Source organism: Lissotriton helveticus, chromosome 9 (assembly GCF_964261635.1).
Source record: "Lissotriton helveticus chromosome 9, aLisHel1.1, whole genome shotgun sequence".
In the NCBI taxonomy this organism is placed as follows: Eukaryota; Metazoa; Chordata; class Amphibia; order Caudata; family Salamandridae; genus Lissotriton; species Lissotriton helveticus.
The window spans coordinates 908700288-908725051 of record NC_136070.1 but is presented as its reverse complement, the minus strand read 5'-3'; the positions used below and the strand labels follow the sequence as shown (position 1 = coordinate 908725051).

Genomic DNA, 24764 nt, shown 5'->3' with positions numbered 1-24764 from the left:
TTCGGTGATCAGAAACATTCCATTTGGCGAACTTGTTAGAGTTCGTAGAACTTGCAGTGAAGAAGACACATTCAGGGAGAATGTAAATGTGACCAGACAGAGATTTTTAAAGCGAGGATACGACCAACAAACTGTGGACAGAGCTGTATGTAGAATTGAGACGGTAGATAGGGAATCCACCCTGTCCAGTAAGAATGAAAAAGCTAGAATAGACAAGGAAACAAGCAGAGTCAGATTTATCACCCAATATACATCACACAGCGACAAGATCTTTAACATATTCAGGAGAAATTGGCATCTATTGACTGGAATAGAGGGCCTAAAAACGCATGTAGGTGATAAACCTTCCATTACATATAGGAGAGGCATTTCCCTACGTAGAGAACTATGTCCAAGTTATGTGACCACTCCCCCTAACAACAAAAATTGGCTAGCTCCAAAGCCCCCAGGCTTCTTTGTATGTGGAACCTGTAATGTTTGTGAGATGGGTAAAAATAAGACCACCACCTTCTCATACAATAATGATCGTCAATTCAGGATTACCCATTTTTGTAATTGTAACACCACTCACACTATTTATGTCCTAGGATGTCCCTGCGGTCGTATATATGTAGGCAGCAGTATACGGCCACTCAAAATGAGAATCCAAGAACATCGCAGGGCGATTATAAATAGGGACAGTAGGCATCCGAAAATGGAGCATTACAATTTGGAACATGCCAATGACAATACATTCTGGTTCCACGCAATTCAGCACATTCCGCCTAATAAAAGAGGTGGGAATAGGGAGCTTACGCTAAGGAGAGAGGAAGCCAAGTGGATATGTCGCCTTAGAGCTATCAACCAGGGACATAACTCGGACAATGAGATGCATTACTTTTTATAATGTAATATTGAGCCACCTCTGTAGTGTCAATTCTTTGGCTCATTGTGTCTGGAGTGACTAATCCCTTTATCTGGTGCTCACACTGATGTTTGATTTTTGCATCACCATGGTTGGGGTATAAAGGATATGATTGCCTCCTATTGTGTATCTTGGCTTAGGCAGAGAAGAAATGATGATATCCCAGTATGATTAATAGTAATTTTTATTTATGTCATTTGCTAAATGTGATTCTGACCTTACTTTATGTTGCTGTGTTGTTGACTGTATTTTTGTATGTTTATATAGAGATGGTATTCACACGCTGTGAATCGTGTTGCTCTCACTTGGTATACTGAATGCCATTGGGTTTTGTCTCCCATTTGATTCACAGTTAGGTGGGATGTTTTATGTTTTGAATGGGGACTTGTTTTTGATTTGTCTATTTATCTTTCACTTTTTGCCTTAATCTCATATCATCCGTTTTCTTTACTTCTCAAAAGCCCTGGAGGGACATCCGTCATTAGAATATATATGTGGATGTGAATTTCTATCCAGGTTTTTGGTTCGGCATTTCCTATGGTAGAGCGCGGCGTTTTTTGTTTTTTTAATTTCAGGAATCCTTAATTGGAATATACATATAGATGCATTTTTCTATATACACATTTGACCAGTTAGTTCTTATGGCCAATCGCGTTTCTGGTGAATTTCCAGTGCTTTTGGTAAAGACTGTTTGCATTTTGAGGTCAGTTCAATATGGCCTCTCGATTGGGACTCGGTGTAGTCCCTTCTTTATTTCCACGTCCCAGGTTGCAGTCACGAGAATTCCCAGTGCTTTTACTAAAGGCTGTTGGTATTCTGAGGTCAGTCCATTATGGCCGTCCTATTGGGACTCTGTGTAGTCCCTTCTTTATTTTTGCGTCCCCAGTTGAAGCTACGTGATTCTCGTGTTAACTGCACAAACACAGGTGTATGTTATTGTACACCATGTGACTGATACGCGGGGCGTTTAAAAGCGCACCAGACCGGGCGGGTCACTGCCGATAGAATCCGTCATGGGGACACCGCTCTGATAAGGGGCTCTTCAGGTGAGTTTGCGCCACACTTTGGTTAATTTGCTACTTATCAACTTTGGCATATGCCGAGTTACCGGTTTTAATCACTTGGTTTTAAGGGGGGTGGGCTCTGAACGCTACCGCCTCTTGTATTGTTTGAAAAGTAGACACCGGAGCAGCAGCGTTTTACTAACTTTCAGTGTGTCTCCCATGCACCCGCTTTTATTTTCTTCTTGGGTGTCGGGGTAAAACGTTCCGGTATCCCTTAGCCCCTGGGTTTGTTGGAAATCGTCACGAAACTCTTTGGGTCTGCATATGCTGGGATTGTGAGCCTTCACGTTACAGCAGGACCTTCAGGTTCCAGTAGACACGCCCTCATGTGATTTACGTTTTTGGATAAATGATGTTATTGTGTGGGGTTGTGATTTACAATGGATGCATATATAGTGCTCCCCTGTCTTTAGCCCCTGGGTATGTTTTAAAAATGTCACGAAACGCTTGGGGTCTGTACACGCTGGGATTGTGAGCGTTTTATTTTTCAGCAGGACCTTTAGGTTTCAGTCGATACGCTCTCATGTGATTTACTGTTTTGGATAAATGATATTACTGTGTGGGGTCGTGATTTACAATGTATGTATATACAGTACTCCCCTTTTTTTTTTTTTTTTTTTCTCATTTGTCATTACAGCAACTTTGGTGGCAGCTTATTATGGTCTGCGCATTTACTTTCCTTTGGATACCAGAAATTTTACACTAATTTTGTGAGTAATTTTATAATATTGATTCGAGTAGGAATGCCGATCGCCGCGTGTTAAGTCCATATAGATAATATTGTCCTTTGTGACTAGCCTGTACAAAATGGCTCAACAACAACCAGCTTTTTAATACTAAAATTTGACGTATATTGATTGAAATCCTCTTTATTTTCCTTTGGTTTAGTGGAACTACTTGGACGAATTGTGTCTTCTAAGTATATATCCTTGACATAGCGAATATATAATATGGCTTACCAGCAACCAGCTTTTTTAATATTAAATTCTTGACGTGCATTGATTGAAATCCTCGTTATCTTCTTTTGATTCAGTGGAACTTCTTGGACGAATTGTGTCTTTTAAATATATACCCTTGACGTGGCTGAAACATTATTCGGATATCGAAAGTTTGCCATAGGGTAAGGAGTTCTGATGCCTTTTAAAACCTGTTAGGGCTTGACTTCTGGATCATTTCACATATATTAATTGATCTTCTGCACTATTTTCAGCTTCTGTACTGTTTGGATCGGACGACTCCATTGATGTTATTTCTCGTTGCTTCAAGTTCTGACCAACACACTTGGTGAGAACGTCTTGTGTATAGTGTCTACTCTTGCCCTGTCCTCACCTGGGTTTCACTCAATGGCTATTCTTACTTTATTTTATTTTGTTTCACCTTCTCTTGCTTTCTTCCTTTCTTTTTATTTTCTACTTGGGTTTCATTCAATGGCTATTTGTATCTGCGTTATCTGATGTAATTCTTTTTTATAACTCTTCACATCTGGTTCTGGTTACCAATGTCCTATATGAACCATCTAGTTGTATGACTTTTGTGTTTGGACATTTGGATCTAAAATGCAAGATGTTTCCCAAGAAATATATATAGGATTATTATTGTGACCTTCTTCTTAGTTTGGCCATCTCGTCTCGTTCAAAACACAACTGCAATGTGTATTTTTTTAAAAAACCTTGTTTGTTTATTGTAAATTTTATGTTGGTATGTGTTATTAATATTGGTGTATTTCTGTGTTGTTTTCAGCCCTGACGAAGCTCCCACTGTTGGGGAGCGAAACGCGTTGGCTGTCCTATAAATGAGAAAATAAAAGAATTTATTTTTTGATACTACATGGTCCTGGCTACTTTATCCTTGGTGCTGCCTCTGTTCTGTTTCTTAAGTGAATGGACATATAGTGAACCTTTAAGGCATGCTTAGTTGTGTGAGGGTTTGAGTAAACATTCAAATAGAAGATACTGTTTACCTGTGGGATGTATGTGAATTGAAACCCCAGTAAGTCGCTGTTTTGACAAAGTTGCCTGCAAGACATGGGAATTTAGGGGGTGGAAGTTAGAAATATTGCCTGAAGAATACTGACTTGCTTCGCCTTCAAAGGGCGCTTACCTGCGGGATGGAGAATGCGACCGGTCCCGCTTTACTTCAAAAGTAAACACCTCCGTTCTGGAGAAAAGAATGCGTGTTGTTAACCTTAGTCTGGGTTCGTACACTGCATTTAAAAGGATCACGGTGACCGATTATGGTTTCTTACCGGCTGCTAAACCGAGTGTTCATCAAGATGGGCTCGCGTCTCCGTGATTTGGATAACGCGAGGGCTGACGCTAAGTCTCTTTTTGATGTCAACATGGGACCTCGATATGATGGAAGGACTAAAGAAACAGAATGGCGGCCATTTCTAAGTGGTGTTTTAGCGTGTGCAAGTCTGAACTGCCTGAAGTATAGTGTATAATGAAGTTATGTAAAAAAGATGCAAATAATGAAAGGGTGAAGTTTAGAATGATTCAAACAGTACAGGGCATACTCTGCCTATTCACATACTGGGTTATGTCATATAAACAATACAAACAATCAAAGAATCCTGCAGAGTGTACTCTGCCTATTTACATACTGAACCATGTTGAATACTAACAATCAAATCTGAAATAGACCAATGTAAAAAAATGGACCAGTATAAAAAAACCTTTACCATTCCTATCAGATCTGACAAAAAAGTGTATTGTATTAAATGTGCGTCCACGTGTAAGAGTGTCCTAAGGGCATAAATGTATTCAAGCTCTTATGTCATTATAAGAAACATGCCATGTCCATTTTGTCATTGAGCCCCGAGGGGGTCAATGTCTGTAATTTACGGATCCAAAAAGCCTCTTTTTGCAGTAGAATTTTAGAGTTATCCAAACCCAGCCGTTGTGGAAGTAATTCAATTACTTGAAAACGTAACTGTGCTATAGTATGTCCAGCTTCCCACCAATGCTTTGCAAGTGGCGATGTCAAGTTCTTATTTCTAATTCGACTTTTGTGTTCAGACAATCGTAATTTCAACTTGCGCTCTGTCTTGCCAACATATATGAGGCCACATGGGCATTTGATTGAGTATATTACAAACTCCGAATTGCAAGTTGTGCTGTGCCTTAATTGAATCTTTTCGCCTGTCCTCGGGTGTAGCAAAATGTTACCCGGTATTATGTTGTTACAATTTTTGCAATTATAGCAACGTGTAGTGCCTTTGTACTCTTCAGGTTGTTGGTTAGTACCAATGTTGTGTCTGGGTTTATTCAGTAGTTCCTTAAGATTTTGCGCTCTCTTGTACGCAAACAGAGGTTTGTCGCTGAATAAGTTGCCGAAGTCTTTCTCAACTTGTATAATCTCCCACCTCTTTAGAATGATGCGTTTTATGTCTCTTGAAGCAGTAGAATATTTCGACACGAAGACCATTCTTTTATGCTCAGTTTTGGGTCTTTTTTCCAGAAGTTCTGACCTCGGGATAGCCTTGATGTGATCTACATGAGCTTCCAACAGTTTGCGTGGATAACCTCTATCCAGATAACGTTGCTTTTGTGCCTCAATGTGCTTATCACAGCTAGTTTTGTCCGAAGCAATTCTCTTGATTCTCATGAATTGGGAGACCGGTAAATTGTTGATAAGATTTGAAGGATGGAAGCTTCCATACAGAAGTGCAGTGTTTCTGTCTGTAGGCTTTTTGTAGAGGGTTGTGTTGATGGAATTTTCACTAAGTTCTACCCAAACATCCAGAAAAGGCAAGGCTTCTTGGTTAATATTGTGCGTGAATTGTATCCTCGGGTTAGCAAGATTCAAGCTTTTGATGTTTTGAATTAGATCCGCAACTGGTCGTTTCCATATTAAGAAGACATCATCAATATATCTCTTGTAGTACACGAGGCCTTCTTGCCAAGTGCTATCTTCCAGAATATAGTCTAACTCGAATTTGGCCATGAAGATATTCGCGTACACGCAGGCCCCTGGGAAGCCCATGGCTGTCCCAGTGAGCTGCATGTAATACTCCTTTTCCCATGAGAAATAGCTGTTGGTCAAACAGAACTCAAGTAGCTGTAGTATTAGACATTTTAGCTCCTCTGGCTTATCTTCTAAGAGTAAGGCCCACTCTATGGCTTCTAGTCCCTCTTTGTGGGGAATGGACGTGTAGAGGGCAGTTACGTCAATTGTACATAGAGTCCAGTTAACTGCATCTGACGTGTCGATAGTTGACAGACTTCGTAAGAAGTCTGAGGTGTCTTCCAAGTAAGTTGGCCATTTTTTAATGAAGGATTGCATGTGTGCGTCAATGAAGATGCCCAAGTTTTCAAAGATGGAAGCGCATCCCGATACTATCGGCCTAAATGGAGGATCTTTCAGGTCTTTGTGCACTTTTGGCAAAAAATATATCCTTGGTCTCCTTGGGTAAATTTGCCTCAGGTATCGCTTGGTTGTGGTGTTCAGCCAACCTAATTCTTCTGATTTATCCAATAATACATCCAGGTTCTTGACTATTGCGTTTGTTGGATCCTCGTCCAGTTTAGCATATGTATTTGTATCTTGTACATGTTCAAAGCCTTTTTTCACATAAAAATCCAGATTCATTACTACAAGGCTCCCACCTTTATCAGCCTTTTGAATTGTAATTTCCCTGTTATTGGCGAGTGCGTGAAGCGTGCTGTATTCCGCTCTTGTCAAATTGTGGATCTTTCTCTTGTATTGGATTTTACTCAAATCCGTCTTCACGAGTAACTCAAATGTATCGAGGCTTTTATGGGAGACTGGGGCCATGAAAGTGCTTTTAGGCTTAAACTTAATGGAGGTGTTGTCCTCATTTTCAATTGGGTTGAGCACAGTAAAGAAATGCTTTAGTCTTAATACCCTCATAAATTTAAAGAGGGCTATTTCCGTCTCAAGTTGGTTGGTATGGTAGGTATGCACAAAAGATGTTCCTTTATTGAGTAAACGTTCCTCAGATTTCGTCAGTTGATGACTCGAAATGTTTATTACGAGGCTTTGGTCTGACTCCTTAGACCTTGTTTCTTCTTCTCTACCTCCTTTGCTTTTTCCTTTTCCTGTCCTCGTCTCGTCTTTTGTCGCTCGTGGTTGGTGGTATATCTGGAGGCTTGTGTTGTGCGTTGTCCTTGTCTAAAAAAGAATCAGATGTTGAAGCTGACGAATCTATAGTTGTCCCCGACAAATCCTGCTGTTTAGATGCCTGGTCTTGCTGTTGAGATGTGGACTGTTGTTGTTTACTCATAGGTTGTCTGGTGGCGCTGGTATCACTATCAGATACTCCGCTTTCTTCTGATGATCCTGCGTGTTGTTTCCTGCTTGTATAGCGCCTTTTGGCATATATTTCAGCCCAGGTGTATGCTTCATTGAGCTTGTAATCAATAGTGTCTCGTTTGAATTTACGCAATTTGGTTTCTTGGAGTTCCTTGCCATATTTATCAAGTTTGATCTCAAGCTCCTCCAGAAATTTACTCCATGGTTCTTCCTCAATTCTCTTGGACAATTCTTGTTTGACGTTGAAAATCTCCTCTTCAAGATCTTGGATGGTTTTGGCCAGTTCTTCTACCAGCAACAGTATTAAGTCTAGTGAACATTTGTTGAGTATCTCAAACCATTTTTCCATAAATTGTGGGTTGTTGTTTAGTCTATATAGCATAGGTCTAATTGCTAGTCGTAATCCCCTAGGAATTCGTCTCACACGATGATACTGTATTAATGTGGATGCGTGTAGACGTTGATTTAATTCACGTCGTGCCAAGTATTCAAGTTGTTTCAATTGCTGCGCAGTAGATCCTCCTTGAGTATCAAAGGTTTTGGTTTCCTTAATCAATTTGTAAATTTGTGTAGCTTCTTCTGCAGAATAACCTCTGATGTTGGCTCTGTTATCAGTGATTCCAGCTATTGATTCGAACGACATTATGCGGCGGTGCAAGCTCCCGTGTGGCAGTGAGAACTATAGAAATGTATGAAGGGGGGCTGCACTCGAAGTATCCTAGCTATAAAGCTAGGATACTTCGAGTGCAGCCCCCCTTCATACATTTCTATAGTTCTCACTGCCTAAATGTGGCATTTTTAAACACACAATATAAAATCCAACTTCACCAAAATATGTATTTTAAATTGGGAGTTCAGAGACACCAAACTCCAAATCTCTATCTGCTCCCAACGGGAAATTACACTTAAAAGATATTTCAAGGCAATACCCATATTACCATATGGTAGAGATAGTCCTTGATATAGTGAAGAACAAAATGAGCAGTATTTAACTATCGGGATTTGTAAAACAAACAAGCACATGCCCTACCTTTTAGATACACTGCTGCCTTAGGCCTACTTTAGGGGTGCCTTACATGTACTAAGAAGGAAAGTTTGGGCCTGGTAAGGGGGTGCACTTGCCAGGTCGAAATGGCAGTTTAAACTGCACTCACAGACAGTGCAGTGGCAAGTCTGAGACATGTTTGCCAGGCTACTTATCTGGGTGACTCAATCAGTGCTGCAGGCCCACCAGTAGCATTTGATTTACAGGCCCTGGGCACTCCTGGTTCACTGTACTAGGAACTTACAGGTAAATTAAATATGCCACTCATGGATAAATCAATTACCGTCATGTTTTAAACAGAAAGCACCTGTTCTTTAGCATGAATCAGCAGTGGTAAAGTGCCAAGAGTTCAGGGCCGTTTCTACCATTAGGCAACACTAGGCAGCCGCCTAGGGCGGCAAAAAGGGTAAACATTCACTTAATAAGTATTTACTTTCTTTGCCCTGAAGCTACCCCTGTGTTTGCCTGTGCATAATGCAGGTCTTCTGCTCACAGGCCCTTGAGCTTGTGTCCCCGAATTTTGTACCATATTATGCTTGTAGAAACCCTTTCCACTGGTCAGATCACCATGTAACCTGACGGACTTGGGTACAGCTTGTTTTGTTGCTGCCTCCGAGGGCCCACGCATACAAGTGTCCTGCCCAACAGGGACACTCATCTCCACAAATAATCAGAGAAAGCCCGAGCGCGGAAATCATAGTCTACACACTGGGCTGGGAGAGGCCGCCATGGCCGATAGCACACCAGCAGCCCCCGGGGTGCAGCAGCCCTCTGCCTTCCTCTGCACTGGGTACTTCCACGCCCCAGCAGCTGCTCTCGGTGACGACGCTTCCTGCGTCATTTGCTTGACCGAGTACTTCACAGATCTGGTGACCATAAAGTGCAGCCACACCTTCTGCCTCTCATGCCTCAATCGTTACATGAAGCAGCAGGATTTAACCATCTCGTGCCCAAGGTGCAAGCACAGATTCACCCAGAGGAGCAGGCCCAACAAGGAGCTCTAAGCCGTCGTGCAGGCCTTTTGGCAGATCAGGATGGAGGCCTCGGCAAGGTCGCAGATGAGTTTTTGTGGCCACTGTCAAATAAAGAAGACAAGTGTGTGTCCAGTGTGTTGGGAACCCCAAAATCATAAACGTTACACTGGGGAATCTGAAGAGGAAGGCAGCAAAGAATACAAGGTACTGTAAAGTATGCCATCACTTAGTCAACACGTGTTGAAGTAGTTCAAGCAAGATAATAGTACAAGTACACGATCTTGGGTTGTGGAATTCTTCCCTATGTGCCTAGGTAATGAGGAGCCCTCTGCCACCAGGCCCCCGTAGAGCCCTCCGCATAGGCCATCCATGTGCCACAACCCACTAACTGTGCCCTGACGCTGCCCCTGTGCGCACGCTCGTGCCCTCTGTCACCAGGCCCCTGGAGAGCCCTCGTCGTGCCACGCACCATACTACCTCCCAGATGGAGACTTCTGTAAAGCACAAATTATTGAAACACCAATCCCCGGGAGAAAGATTGTAATGAAAAATGTCATTATAAAGTGCCTACAGCCAAGGACCTGCAGTTTAGAAGCGCACTGGCTAATGGGTTTTTATTTTGATTACCACAGCTATGTGTTACATAAGTTAGCTTCCCAGAACGGCTTATAGTCTGAATAGACCCTAAATATTCCATTGATAGTACATTCTAGTTATGCAAGCGCCCTAGCAGCAGGTGTTGAAACCACTGGACTATCCTTAGCTGGTGGGTTGGTAGAAGGCTAGAACTATCAAGGTTCTCTTATTTTGTATTTTTTTACGCATAGCAAACAACTTGTATTTTGGCAATGCGTTACTTTGCGCTTGGGGCCAGACTAATGGAACAATATGCATTATGTAAATGACTTCTAGCATAAATAAATGGGAGGTGGGAAATCCTTTTATATTTGCCCTCTCAACTAAACAAGCATTTTCAAAGCCAATAGGTTTCACTTGCGCAAGAGCTATTGGCTTTGCCAGTGTCTTTTAGCCATGTTGTGCAGCAGAGTGGAATGGAAAGGAGGGGCATAGAGTGGTGTGGCGTGGAGTTGAGTAGAGTGGAATGACGTGGAGTAGAGTGATGTAGAATGGCGTGGCATAGAGTAGAGTCGAGTGGTGTGGCGTGGCATAGAGTTGAGTTGAGTGAAATGCGGTAGACTAGAGTGGCGTGGAGTGGAGCAGAATATAGTGAGTGGAGTGGCATGGCTTAGAGTATAGTGGAGTGTCATAGAGTACAGTGGCGTAGAGTAGGATGGTGTAGTGTGGTTCAGAGTAAACTAGAGTGGCACTGACATAGAGCCCAGTGTTGTGGCATGGAGTGCAATGGCCTTAGAAAACACCATTGAAGTTAGAAGAGAGAAATTTAAAAACTAAATAAAATCTCATGAACAGTGCTTATTTAGTTATTTAATATTTGATGTGTTTTATTGTTTAATGTTGAATACAAGTTCTTTTATATCTAATGCATTAATTCTTCTGACCTGGGTAACAGGGGGAGAGAGTGATGGTAGTAAAAGGGAGGGGGCGGCATTTTTCAATTCTCGCCTAGGGCGGCAAAACACCTAGAAACGGCCCTGCAAGAGCTCCTAACACCAGCAAAAACGAACTTCAGCACAGGATCAAAAACAGGAGGTCAGAAGCAAAAAGACAGGGGAAACCACGCCAAGAGCTGAGAGGTCTAACATATACATTTACTGCCTCTAATCCAGACAAATGTAGGACACCTTTTCTCTATCAGATCAGGGTGAACAAGATTCTAGGTAGACACAGGAGAAAAATGGCAACTGGGAAAGGCAAGAAAGTGGTCGGGAACTCAGCAGAAGTGTTGGCTTGGCAGTAGAAAAAAGATCGAATGCATATAGAATGTCCTTAAACTGTGTTAAAGCTTTGTTTTCCTGTTGGAAAAAAGAAGTGTTTGAATTCCCTGTGGCGCCTGTTAGTAGCATGGAAGCAAATGATCAGCATGCTCACTTCGTCGCATGGGGAAATACTCCAGACCTTGGCAGACAAATCTTAGGGAATGGTTTGTGGACACAGTATGCAATTATAGTATTGAAAATACAGAGAAATGTTTCCTCAACCCCTAGCTGTTTGTCCATTTTTTTGTTTAGTCTTTTTTCTCTCCACTTCACTAGGTTAGACAAGGCATAACTCTCTTTGAAGACAGAAACTGGTAGCAATCCAAGGGCTACTTCAGGAGAAAAACTGAAACTGCAGATTACCATACGATTCATACCCCTATGCAGGCGCTGCTAGTAGAGGTAAGAGTGGTGGGGCGGGTGAGTATTGACAGACGACGAGATAGTGAAAATAAAATAAATAAAACCACTTACCTTCCGCTTGCTGCATTGTCTAGTCGGCGATGTGTTGAACGCAAGGTAAGTGGTTTTATTTATTTATTTTATTTTCCCCATCCCGTTGTCTGCCAACTTGCCCCCGCCTCGCCCCACTGCCCTACCACTCTTACCTGTACTGGCCACACCAGGCCCTATGTATTGCACCTGGATCTATTCCTGATACTTAGGGTTAGTCTCACGAAGGAGTTGGCGAATAAAGGTGTATCCCTCGTGTACATTCAAAGCTGCTTATGCGCATCTCTGGAGACAGTGTTTAAATGCGCAGCCCACTTGAGGCACACCCTCATGGTCGGTAAACAACCTTTACAACGCAACTTTTACATCGCAGAGCCTTTACAACGCAACCATTACAACGCAAACTATTACAACGCATTGCTCTGGGGGGCGCTCTAGGATAGGGAATAGGTTAATTTACTATCCAATAACCTTCCCTAGTGTCCACGGGGACTGGAGTTGGAATAGTAAATTAAACTATTCACTATCCAGCACCCCAAAGCACTATGCGTTGTAATGGACTGCGTTGTAATACTTGCGTTGTAAAGGCATGCAATGTAAAAGCATGCGTTGTAATGTCATACATCCCTCGTGGTCTGATACATCCAAGAAGGAATTCTGCTTGGTGGCATGCTGCTCCTGCCGGCCTCCTCTTGTTGGCCTCTGGCATGTGTCCAGGTTTGGTTTACACAAATGTCTTGATGAAAACCAGAAAGACAAATTATGGAGCAGGCCATGTAATTTCATCAAAGAGAATTAAATTATGAGTTACAGCTATTTGCTAGCAACAATCAGCAGTACTATTTTGGTATTTTAGAAAACTTTGTGCGCAGTCATATTGAACTTCACCAAATTTGCACAGTATTATGGATCAGAAAAAACCCACTTTAGATGAATTGTGAATATAGTTAAAGAGATGTAGGAAAGGTTTTGGAGTGGCATATGGGTCATGCGTCCTTAAATGGCAGACCTTTCATCAGGTGCCACGGCACAACTATGGTATGGGAGAGGTGTGGCGCCGCGGCCAGGGCGACTGACGCTGGAATCTGGGGATCAGGGTTCGATCCCCGGCTCCGGCGGCAGGTTAGCCCAGCACCATGCGACTCTGGGCAATAGCTTGCTTAATCTTCCCAACGGCCCCCAGCGCCTAGAGACCCTAACGGGTGATTGTGCGCTTATACAAATGTGGAATATTATATATATATATATTAATATTAACTATGAATCCAAGTAACAAACAGAATTTCCATCAGATTTACTAATGGACAGGGTATAGTTCATCACATAAGTTGTGCCAGAAGCGAACCCATAATTTTGACATTGATGTGCTTTTTAGGTTTTGCCTAGCAATGCGTACGAAGTACGCATGCGCTAGCAAAACCTCTTGAGTTCTATGTCGGGTGATGACCCGCCTCTGTCTATCATTGGCTAGCTCCATAAATGGAGGCTAGCCATTGGGAGACAGAGGCTGTCAATCGCGCTTTCTCTTGAAAACGCGATTCGGGGGCGTTTCGGGTGCTTTTTTTAAGCCCCGCCCCTTTGTCCCGGGCCGCGCTGTCATTGGCTGCCGGCCCGGGACACCCCCCTGACGTCATCCCCGGGCCGCGCTGTGATTGGCTGGCCGGCCCGGGACACCCCCCTGACGTCATTCCCGGGCCGCGCTGTGATTGGCTGCCGGCCCGGGACCTGACTTGTTTTATCATGAAATAAATGTGTCTTCGAAAATAGATACGAGGGCACATCTCACGCTAGCGTATACCATTAAAACATTGATTAAAAAAATAATGTAAATAGGCATCATTTCAAAGAAGTTCCCTGAAATTTCACACAATTACGTATAATTTCACACAATGGGCTTTACAATCATATTGCATTTGCCTGTGCGCGTGCTGTCCCCAAGCAGAGTTAATGATCGTCGGTGATTGGCTAAAGCCGGTGCTCGTGACTTTGTGCACAGCTGCCTGAGCCCTGAGGTGATTTTCCGCACTGACTTTCACCACTGTGCACCTGGTGACTGCAGGCTCCAGAACAAGCCGTGCAGGGCTGTTTCGCTTAGTTTTCAGACCCGTGATCCACGACATTTGGGAGGCTTCCAAGCGCTTAAAAGTGAAGCAATGAAACACTAATAGTGTTTTACAGAAATACTTTCAATGACACACGGATTGAGCGTTCGCTGGTTCTTTGCTGCTGCCTGGACAAAGGCCTTGGAGAAGAATCTGTTTGCCACGAGAATAGTCTCATGGGAAGGTGGGATAAAGTACTTGAAACGGTAACCTGTTCGTAACGTTTACTGATGAGGAAGAAACATATTTTCAAATATGACGACTGCAAATGGCATGGCTGGGAAATGTTTTCACCTGAGGCTGCCTTGGAGAGGACTAATGATTGTTAACAGCCCGAATAAGGCTCAAGGTATTGTTTTTTTAATGTATAGCTTATAAACGGATTCCGCATTTGTATCAACAGTATTTTCAGCTGCATTCAGTGAACCCAATGAATCGTCCTGGTCATTGAGCGGAAGTAGTTTTGTAATCCTGTTTACATTTTGATGAATGATAAGCAGACTTAAATGTCAATTTCACTTTGTGCCCCATGTACAACCGAGATGGACAAAACCAGAGCTGTCCTAGTTTAACTCATCAGAGCAGCTGCAGAGTAGCTTTATAAATTACAAAACTGCATGCCTGAAGAGGCGTTTAAATGACCGATGTGTACCAAATAATGTACCTTTGCTGTGTATGGGTTCAGTATTGAAGAAATTATGCGGTGGCTTGGTTCTTGAAAATCTGCACAGAGTTGTTACAGGTCAAAGATACAAATCTTTGAATAGCGCATTCACTTGCAATATGTAATCAACAGAAAATTAGGAAACACAACTGATTGCATTTGATTAGGCAAAAAGTGTGTTCTTCCACTGAAAGAGTTCTTGCATTGCCATTTTTGTGTTGTAGAGAAATATATTATCAATTTAGCAAGACTGATTTGCTAATGGTGACCAGCCAAAAACCAAAGCCACAGGTCAGATCTGTTTATTATGAAAAATTATGACAAAAGGAGTATGCCTAAAAGAATTATTGTGAAAATTATATATTATCTAATCATAGAAAGTTTGAGGTAGATTAATATTACACTGTGTTACAGCCTAGAAACCAGTATTAGAATCTCAGATTACCGCAGTAGGCACGCATTTTGGTGGTGTTAAATCACCCCCATCCCCTTAAAAGATTTGCAGTACGAGAATCCTTGGTAATCCCCTCTTAAGCCGAATGTAGTTTGTTTTGCCAACAGCAATCATGTATATATTAGTTATTTTCTTGACTTGATGATTGCCTTGTGGAAAGTGTATGCTCAATACGATAGGTTTGAGTTGGGTATGGTGACATGCGAATGATAAGGGTGACAGACCTTATAGGTTCATTAAGAAACGTCCAGTGCCATGAGTTTGATTTGTTTAATATGAAAAGTTACGACGACAAAGCCAGTAGGCCTATCTCATTTTTTTGTGAAAAGCATATAATAAAGCCAATAGGCCTTCAAGGGTGAATTGTTATTTACAATCTTAAGATTGTATGGCTGGTGGTTGCCTTGAGTATAGGTTTATGCACATTATAGCAGATCAGAAGTTCGAGTGACAAGTCAATTTTAAAGGCTGTATACCTGATTGATTTATGGGGAAAAGTTTTGTCAGATACCTCATGTATGATTGCCCCCCCCACATGTCTGATTTGAGTAATATGAAATGCTACAACAAAGGCAGTAGGACCGACTTTTTTTATGGAGAAAGAGCTATTTTAAAACCAATGTCCCTTCGAAGGAGGCTTGGTATTTCACCCTGCCATTGGATAGTTTGTTGAAAGTAATTTTAAAGATGCCCTAAGTAGTCATGGGTTTTGTGTTGATTACTCCCTTTGAAAAACCCTTGATGTCGAAGACTTGCATTTGGATAATCCGTGCCACATCCTCTTAGGACTGTCTGACCGGTTTAGTTGTCTGCAAGGCTCTTGTAATTAATACATTCACTAAACAAATCTTTCTTTCTTTCTTTCTTTCTTTTTCTCTGTCCTCTGTCTTTTTCTTTCTCTTTCTTTCCTTCATCCTTCCCCATTTAGATAAATGTAGTTAATCAAAAAAATCTGGCATGGATCCGCCCCATCAGGACCGACTAGTCAGTAAGGTTGGAGTTTCCACAGGTAGAACGTTTTATTTTGCTAAAACCGTTGGCGCCATCTGAAGAAACTTTACAAAACGGTCCCAAAAAATGTTCATCCACATCTGCTCTTTCCTGGAAAGGTCAGGGGTGATCTGTCAAGTGGTGGCTAAGAAAAGGAGCAGGTCCCAAAACACATTTTTTCCCATGCACTTTCCCTAAGGACATTTGGGAAGTGATACTGAAAAGCATGGCTTATCAGCATTACACCAAATACGGCAGAAAGCTAGATCTTTACTCCGAAAGTGTGCTTTATGTTATTTGCTGTAAATTTGTTCATCTGTTTTTGCTAAATTAAAGGGCAAAACATAGTGATATCTGAACGGATGGTATTGCAGTACTCCAGTGGTACTGCAAATTAAAACAAGCATTTACAATGCAACGGTTTCGCCTTTGGAAAAGTTAGAGCTATTGGCAATGTAAAGGACAATGCCATTTATTTATCTGTTTTCAAAACCAACACATAAATACAAATTTTGTCATTTACAATGCCAATAGCTCAAACTTTTCCAAAGGCGAAACCGTTGCATTGTAAATGCTTGTTAAATATTCCTTTTCATTGCTTCACACTCACTCTTAAAAGCGCCAGAGATGGCTGTGCACATAACATGCAAAAAGTTGGCAAACAGTTTACAAATGTTAGAACCAACCCCAGCGTAGAATTCATCTGTGAATCAATAATTCCTGTTTTGGGGGCCGATCTACATAGAAAATCGTAAATCTAAGTAAGAAGAAATCCCTGCTCATGTCGTATTCCTCACTGCACAAAAACAATCTTGCCTGCAAAGCAGGCACCCTGGCACAATGGTGCAAGGGTGCCAGCGTTCGCTCTCGGCTGTCTGAAGTGCACCAGCACTTTGAGTGGCTCATTATTGCTCTCTCCCTTAAATGCAGTTCAGTGCTGCAAATTGCCTTGCTTTGTAACACTGCGTGAAAGGTTAGTAAATCTGTCCCATATTTTTCTCTTCATTATTGTGACATTAACCTCTTCCGTGCTCGTGATGGAACCACTCCGTCACGAGCCACGGACACACTGTGCTGGTGACGGAGTGGTTCCGTCACGGTGCGGCCGTCCCGCCCATGCTGCAGGAATTCCGTGCCTGCGCGGGTGTTCTATTGAGCGGGCAGGGCCGTGACGGAACCACTCCGTCACGAGCACAGCGTGCCTGTGGCTCGTGATGGAGTGGTTCCGTCACGAGCATGGCGGCACCGCGCACACCCTCCTCCCCCCCAGCACCGCAGTGGAATTACCGCCGTGGCCAAGGGGTTAAACCGAAATATAAGTACCTGGGGCCAGATTTACTAACCAGTTGCCTTGCTGAAGAGTGTTGAAGGAAAGGGAAAGATCATATCTGCTTTCTCCTAGCGCTGGCACACTTCAAGCAGTATAGCACAAATTCAGGTATCCTTGCACAGGAGCCCTTAACACGGGCAGGATTGTTTTGTGCAAGAAGCAATACTTTCCTGCACAAAAACAATCCTTAGAGGCATATTTCTCTTTCTGTAGCTCACATGGGAAGAGGAAGTTAACTAAGATATTAAAATTAAGATATTTCTCCTCGTTAAGCCTCTCTTGGGTAGGCGCACCATGTTGACACAAACCCAGGTTCACTGCCTTGAGTAAATCTGGGTTTGAATCAAAATAAATGGATGAATACATGGGAACTCCGCAGCTCCACCCACACAACGCCTTCTAAATGCAGTGTAATGTCATATGGTGCAATGCAATTTGCCCTATACGTGTCTTTGTAAATGCCGACTAGCATTTGGCATCTTGATTGTGCCAAAAAAGTGGGGCGACCACGAAGTAAAATGTTAGAATATCTGGATTTAGCCCGGGTTGGTTTTTCAGCATGGGAAATGCACCTTATAACGGTTAGGTAGTTTACAAATTCAGAATTAGATACCGTTCTTTTTTCTTTTTACAGTAAATATAAAATTGAAAGCTTTTAAAGTATCCTATTGTAAATATCCAATGTTTGCTGAATTGACAACACAAAGCGCTATTTTTTCTGTATCTCTTAAATACATGTTTTGCCATTCACTTGTGCTTTTAGTCTTTTGTGGAAATCCTGATATGAAATTCTAATATGTATTGCACAACCTTGTACTCTGAAAGTAAGACAATTTAAATTACTGAGTTGTTCTGTTAATGGACTCCACTTTCTGTGCTTCCTTCTGTCAGCTAGGTACCACCAAGCCACATGTTTGCGGTCTTCAAAATAGCCACTAGAATCAAATGATAAATTCTGTCAGGACCAAAGGTAAGAATTATATTTCATTTCCTTTATTCTTACTGACAGCAACTTGATCTGAACATTATCCAAAACATTTCATTACCCACACCTCCTAAATAATGAAACCACAAACACAAACCATATTTTAACGATTGAGCCCTCCACCAATATCTGAATCCATCTGAAAATAGTATCTTTCTTTGTTGCAGGCACCAGTTTAATACCATTCTGTGTATTCCCTTCTCTGTTGTGGGGATCTTTTGTCATTCTGATTTCCCCGACTGTTTACATTTGTCTGATTATATTTAAAATGTACTTGAAGGGGTATTTGCCTTCATTTATTCTTCCTACTGCTCTTGCAGTGCGTGATTGGGTAAGTCGAGTGCGGCCAGGCGTGGTCCCATGCAGAACACGACAGTGACAGGGGTCACTCATAGTCACTCATAGTCAGTGGGGATGCCTGGGTTCATCAGCTAAAAGGGATGGAGTGATGACCTGTCGGGTGCCGGGTAGGCTCCCTCTCAGTAGATGTGTGCCAGAGTGCCCTAGGAGAGGCAGGGTGCAGGAGTGCAAAAGTGATGTCTGTGGGCACTGCAGGGTCTGCTCCCTCAGGCTGTGTACAGCCACAGAGCAGAAGAGGGCTGAAGCGGTTTCCACTCATTGCCATCAGCACATTTGGGAGGACAGCAGAAGGAGGTATTGGCTCCCCGCAGTGAGGGTCAGTTTGGGACAGAAAATAGTCCCGAGCGCCAAAATAAAAGTGGTCGCCATTCGTTAATGAGATAGCTAAAAAAACACCTAATATTCACAAATTGGGATAGTTTTGAACTTGCAAAGACAAGCAGTTAAGTATCTTACAGGGTATGAGAGAATGCATGAATGTGAGATTGCTACGGGCAATGCTTTTTAATATCAGGGACATCAACTCTAAAACCGGGCCCAGCAGACCATACAACAGGCCCGCAGTCAAAAAATAGGCCCACACACTGACCTGTCAGACCAGCCTGTTGAGCACTAACTGATTGCCCCATAGGCCTGTCTGACCATGCACATAGAGGCAGCAGCGGTCTGTGCAGGTAACAGCGGTGGGGCAGTAGGTCCGGTTTGGGGGGGGGGGGCATTTCGAGGAACGATGCAGAGGAAAAATTAATTATTTATTTAATTTTCCCTCTGCATTGTCCCCCGAAATCCCACCCGGCCCCACCGCTGTTACCTGCATGGACTGTAGCTATCGTAGTGACTAGAATGGAATATCGAATGTTACAACTCATGCTAATACATCGCGTACTATTACAACGCAGTTGTTACAATGACTACATTGTTAGAACGCAATACCTGTACATCACAAGTCATTCCAATGACTTGCTGTAGGGGGCGCGCTGGACTTAGGAATAGTATTATTTACTATTCCTACTCTAGTTTGCGCAACAGCAGGGAAGGTGTTGGATTTTACATCCAATACCTTTGTGCCCCCTACAGCAAGTCATTGTAGTGGCTTGCAATGTAAAGGTATTGCGTACTAACAACGCAGTCGGTGTCACAACCGCGTTGTAATAGCATTGCGTTGTTTTAACAGCGTTGTAAACACTGTTTCCCCTAGGATGATGCACCTCCTTGCTATCGAGCACTGGCTCATTCATCTCCTGGTTGCACAGAGATTTTTTTGTTTAGTAATACATGCCTTAATGACAGTAACATTTTACCCTTATTGTCTGAAAAACAATAAACATGAATTAACGATTGTGTGAGTTTAGCAGAGATGACACGTTAATTGTAGAGGAGAAACAGCCTTCTCAATGAAGGAGAATCGAGAAAGGTTCTTTGTGTATCTGTGGGAATTGCGGGTGGCAAAAGCCATTACAGCTGCACACAACCTTGCCAATAAACAGCTGCAAAAGTGGCTGCTTCTTGAGGGAGGATGGGGGTCATATCAACACCCACCTCTGGGATAGGAGCTTAAATAATCTCATACTTGAATGAGCCTAAATCCGATTTTAGGTGAAACAGATGGTGGAATCACCCATATCCACAAACCCAAGCTGAGACACATCTCAAAATCTATGCAGGCCATTTATGAAGAGTGCTGACTCCAGCTAGTCACCCTTGCGCAAAACGTGTAATAGATATGGATATGATGGGGGTATAGGCCACTGACTGGAGGTCCGTAATGAAGGAAGAGGAATTCTGTTCAGACAAAGAGAGCGCAGGAGAGCAGGCTTTGGAATAACATGGAGGAGCTACGCCCAACCAATAGTAGCGTGATCCATCAACCCAGAATAAGATTTTGATACATGGCATGAAGGGGAAGAGGAAGATGGCACTACACCTGTTGAGATGATGGAAATGCCAGAAGATAACGATGGAAAGGAGGAACTGATCATGATGAACTCACTTGTTTGTTAGATTAGAGGTGAGGAACTGCCTTTGGGCCAAGTGACTTCACTTCGAAACACTGAAGGTCCATCTTGGCCAAAGTTAATCCCAAGATGGGAGACCTAGGTGTTGAGATACTCGCTTCATGCTACAATGGGGCAATCTTTTAAGGAACTGGGCAAGTTTGTACCGGACAAAGACCAATTTGTGCTGCAAAAAATTATTCTTTGCAATATTTTTGACATGGCCAGTTGGGACAGAGAACACCCATCTGCCTGTAACTATCCATATTGTCCTCAAGGATTTCAAGACCGGAAATGTAGCACTGGGTACTAGAGGTATCAATAAAGCTATAATATATGTTCTCAGCAAATGACATAACAGGCCATGGGAGAGACTTCAGAAGATGATTCAAGGAACAAGGACCTAACCAAGATGCGAAATATTCCCCAGTAACGGTAGGAGTGAGACCAAGACCTTTTGTTCACAACTGGCAAAATCGGACCTCAGCCAATTGGATTGTACAGACAATCGACTGATCCCAAATAGAATCTGTACTTCCACACCCCATTCACTGCTCTCAGGATGGACAAGATATGAGAACTAGCAGCAAGGGGACATTATTGTGGACCACAATTCACCCCTCAGGTTTTGAGAGAAATATATTATGTAAGCGTAGAAACAGACTCCCTCTGTCTCAGTCTCTCTCTCCCTCTGTCTCCCTCTCCCTACTGGGCTTGATAATATGCCGTAGAGCATGGGTACTCGCAAACTTTCTCTCGGGGTCCAAATTTACCGGTGGGGGCAGGGTCAGTGGGGGAGGGGGGCGGGTCTAGAGCAACAAAAAAACTGTGACCATGAGGTTGAACACAGGTCCCTGCAGCGGACGCCTTCGTCCACTGAGCGAGCAGACCCAACACACACACACCTCTCTCTCTCTCTCTCTCTGTCTCTCTCTCACCCTCTGTCACCCTCACTCTGACTGTCTCCCTCTCTCTGTCTCACTCCCACTCTCTGTCTCACTCCCTCTCTCTCTCACCCTCTGTCACCCTCAATCTGACTCTCTCTCTCTCTCTCTCTCTCTCTCTCTCTCTCTCTCTCCCTCCCTCTGTCTGTCTCCCTCCATCTGTCTCCCTCCCTCTGTCTCTCTCCCTCTGTCATCCTCCTCCCTCTCCCTCCCTCTCTCTCCCTCTGTCTCGCTCCCTCTGTTTCCCTCCCTCCATCTCCCCCTCCCTCTGTATCTCCCTCCATCTGTCTCCCTCTCTCTTTCTCCCTCCCTCTGTATCCCTCCCTCTGTCTTCCTCCCTCTGTCTCCCTCCCTCTGTCTCCCTCGCCTCTCTCTCACTGTCTCCCTCCCTCTGTTTCCCACCCTCTGTCTCCCTCCCTCCCTCTGTCTGTCTCCCTCCCTCCCTCCCTCTGTCTGTCTCCCTCCCTCCCTCCCTCCCTCTGTCTGTCTCCCTCCCTCTGTCTGTCTCCCTCCCTCCGTCTGTCTGTCTCCCTCCCTCCCTTCGTCTGTCTGTCTCCCCATCCCTTGGTCTGTCTCCCTCGGTTTGTCTCCCTCCCACTGTCTCTCTCCCTCCCTCCCTCCCTCTTTCTCCCTCCCTACCATTGTCTCCCTCCCTCCTACTGTCTCCCTCCCTTCCACTGTCTCCCTCTCACTGTCTCCCTCCCTCCCTCTGTCTCCCTCCCTCTGCCTCCCTTCCTCTGCTGTTCTCCTCCCTCTGTCTGTCACCCTCTTTCAACCTCCTTCTGTCTGACACCCTCTGTCTGTCTCCTCCTTCCCTCTGTCTCCCTCCCTCTGTTTCCCTCACTCTGTCTCCCTCCCTCTGTCTCCCCCTCCCTCTGTCTCCCTCTCCCTCTGTCTCCCTCTCCCTCTGTCTCCTTCTTCTCCCTCAGTCTCTCTCTCCCTCTGTCCCCCTCTGTCTCCCTCTCCCTCTGTCTCCCTCTCCCTCTGTCTCCCTTCTTCTCCCTCCCTCTTCCTCTGTCTCCCTCTCCCTCTGTCTCCCTGTCCCCCTCTGTCTCCCTCTCCCTCTGTCTCCCTTTCCCACTGTCTCCCTCTGTCTCCCTCTCCCTCCCTCTCCCTCTCCCTCCCTCTCCCTCTGTCTCCCTCTCCCTCTGTCTCCCTCTCCCTCCCTCTCCGTCTGTCTCCCTCCGTCTGTCTCCCTCCACCTGTCTCCCTGCCTCTCCGTCTCCCTGCCTCTCTGTCTCCCTGTCTCTCTGTCTCCCTCTGTATCCCTCTCTGTCTCCCTCCCTCCTCACCCTCTCCCTCCCTGTCTCCCTTTGTCTCCCTCTGTCTCCTTCCCTCTGTATGTCTCTGTCTGTCTCCCTCCCTCAGACTCCCTCCCTCTGTCACCCTCCTCCCTCTGTCTGTCTCCCTCCCTCTCTCTTCCTTCCTCTCTCTGTCTCCTCTGTCTCCCTCTGCCTGCCACCCTCTATCTGCCTCCCTCTGTCTCCCCCTCCCTCTGTCTCCCTCTCCCTCCTTCTGTCTCCCTCTGTCTGTGTCCCACCCTCTCTGACCCCCTCTCTCTGTCACCCCCTGTCTCCCTCCCTCTGTCTGCCTCTCCCTCCCTCCTTTTCTCCCCCACCCTCTCCCTTTGTCTCCCTCCCTCTGTCACCTCACCTGGCGTGCGTGTGTGTCAGCCAGGGCTGAGACAGCTTCCCGGCCGCACCAGAGTACTTCACAGGTCCACTTACTTGTTAATGAGGCTTTGTTGTATTTCACCTCTTAGCGCCCCTGCATCTCCACTCTGACCTTTGCAGGAATCGCCCAGCCCCCATAGAGCGCTGCTGCAACCTGCAGTGTTTGCGGACACACTTTAAAAAAAACACAGGTAGGATGTCTGCAAGGTCCGCGGGCCGCCAAGGAAGGCTTGCCGGGCCGCTGGCGGCCCGCGGGCCGTACTATGAGTACCCCTGCCGTAGAGAATTCCAATAGAAGCCCATGTCCACACCAGAACATGGGCTTCTATGGGAATTCACAAGGGCATATTATCAATCCCATTATCGCTGCTTTAGCGTCAGTTTCCTGCCGCTAAAGCTGCGATAATCTTAACGCCGTTTCTTGACAATAAGCCCCTGAGTCTCATGACAGTTTTCGTTTTGCCAGATTTTGAGAATTACCAGGCTTGATGCAAGAGATTCTGCTTGTTTCGAGGATGATGGAGTCAGGAGTTTATATTAGGTAGAAAGAAAACCCCTTTTTAATTGGACTCCGACTATTATCTAAAGTAGGGAAGGCGCATTGGTTGAAGTGGGTCATGTGCTTATAGTTTCATTACCTAGGAGTTGTGAGTAGGATTGGGTTTTGGATATAGTTGTTAGTAAGAACAGAGGAAGAGAAACGTTATCTTCTCCTCTGTGTCCTTAACTGTCAGAACTTTCCTTTACGAAAGCTAAGAAAATTCCCATTATCTTTTGTACTTCGTTTGACATTTTGAAAGCGTATGTGGAACCCCTAACAGCCTCTAGTCATCTAATAGGCATCTCACTGTTTCTGAGTTGGCCTACAGAATTTCACTGAAATATTGTGACAACCGATGACATGCTGCCAACTGGTTAATCCCCGTTCTGCGCTAATCCTCACATCTAGCGCACAGATCACGGACCCCAGATAATATTAATTTAGCTTTTAGGGCATAATCTAATTGGAACTGAGCATAATCTAATTGGAATTGGAACTGAGCGAAAAATCGATGGTTTAGATCTTTGGCCTGGCCAGCCATTTTGTGCATTAAGTGACTTCTAAAATCAGTTCTCGTCAGTACCTTCATCTAGTTTTGCAATGCATTTTGCCCTTTTACTCGTTGTCGTCTGAAATTGATACTAGAAGAGTTGAATTTTTGCACGTGTTGTTTCAATACCTTGATTAGGAAATGCATAGAACTTATTGGGCATTATAATCGGTGTATACTGTAAAGTCTTTAACAGGTTTTGCACTTTTACGTAGTTCAAATGCTGGAATCCTTGTTCAGCCATTGTAATAAGTTATAAATACTGTGTTCCGTATTGTGGGGTTGTCCCAAAATCTGTGCATACTGTGGGAAATCATTAGTGAATTGCATGCTGTAATGTAAATGGGCACCCCAGGACACCCCATCTGGTCATACTGAGTGTTCCCAATGATTTGGATATCCCAGGAAACAAGTGTTGTCTTGCATGCTGGGGTTTGTCCTGGCACAACTGTGGGGGCGGGAGACAAACTCCTACAAAGAGTATATGGCAAGAGGGCAGGAACAGATGCAAAGAGGCGGAGAGGGTGGTATTTGGAGTAGGGGTTGCCCCAAGAAGCTGGATAAG

At 44.1% G+C, this 24764-nt stretch overlaps 1 protein-coding gene across 1 annotated transcript in view; it reads left to right on the top strand.

The window, feature by feature from the left end:
• Positions 1-24764, top strand: part of LOC144781982 (sodium/calcium exchanger 2-like) — a 1191301-nt gene that overhangs the window by 103943 nt on the left and 1062594 nt on the right. Inside the window, exon 2 of the mRNA XM_078661082.1 lies at positions 18044-18122. The gene's annotated coding sequence lies outside the window, so the exon portion shown is untranslated. The remainder of the gene's footprint in view (positions 1-18043; positions 18123-24764) is intronic.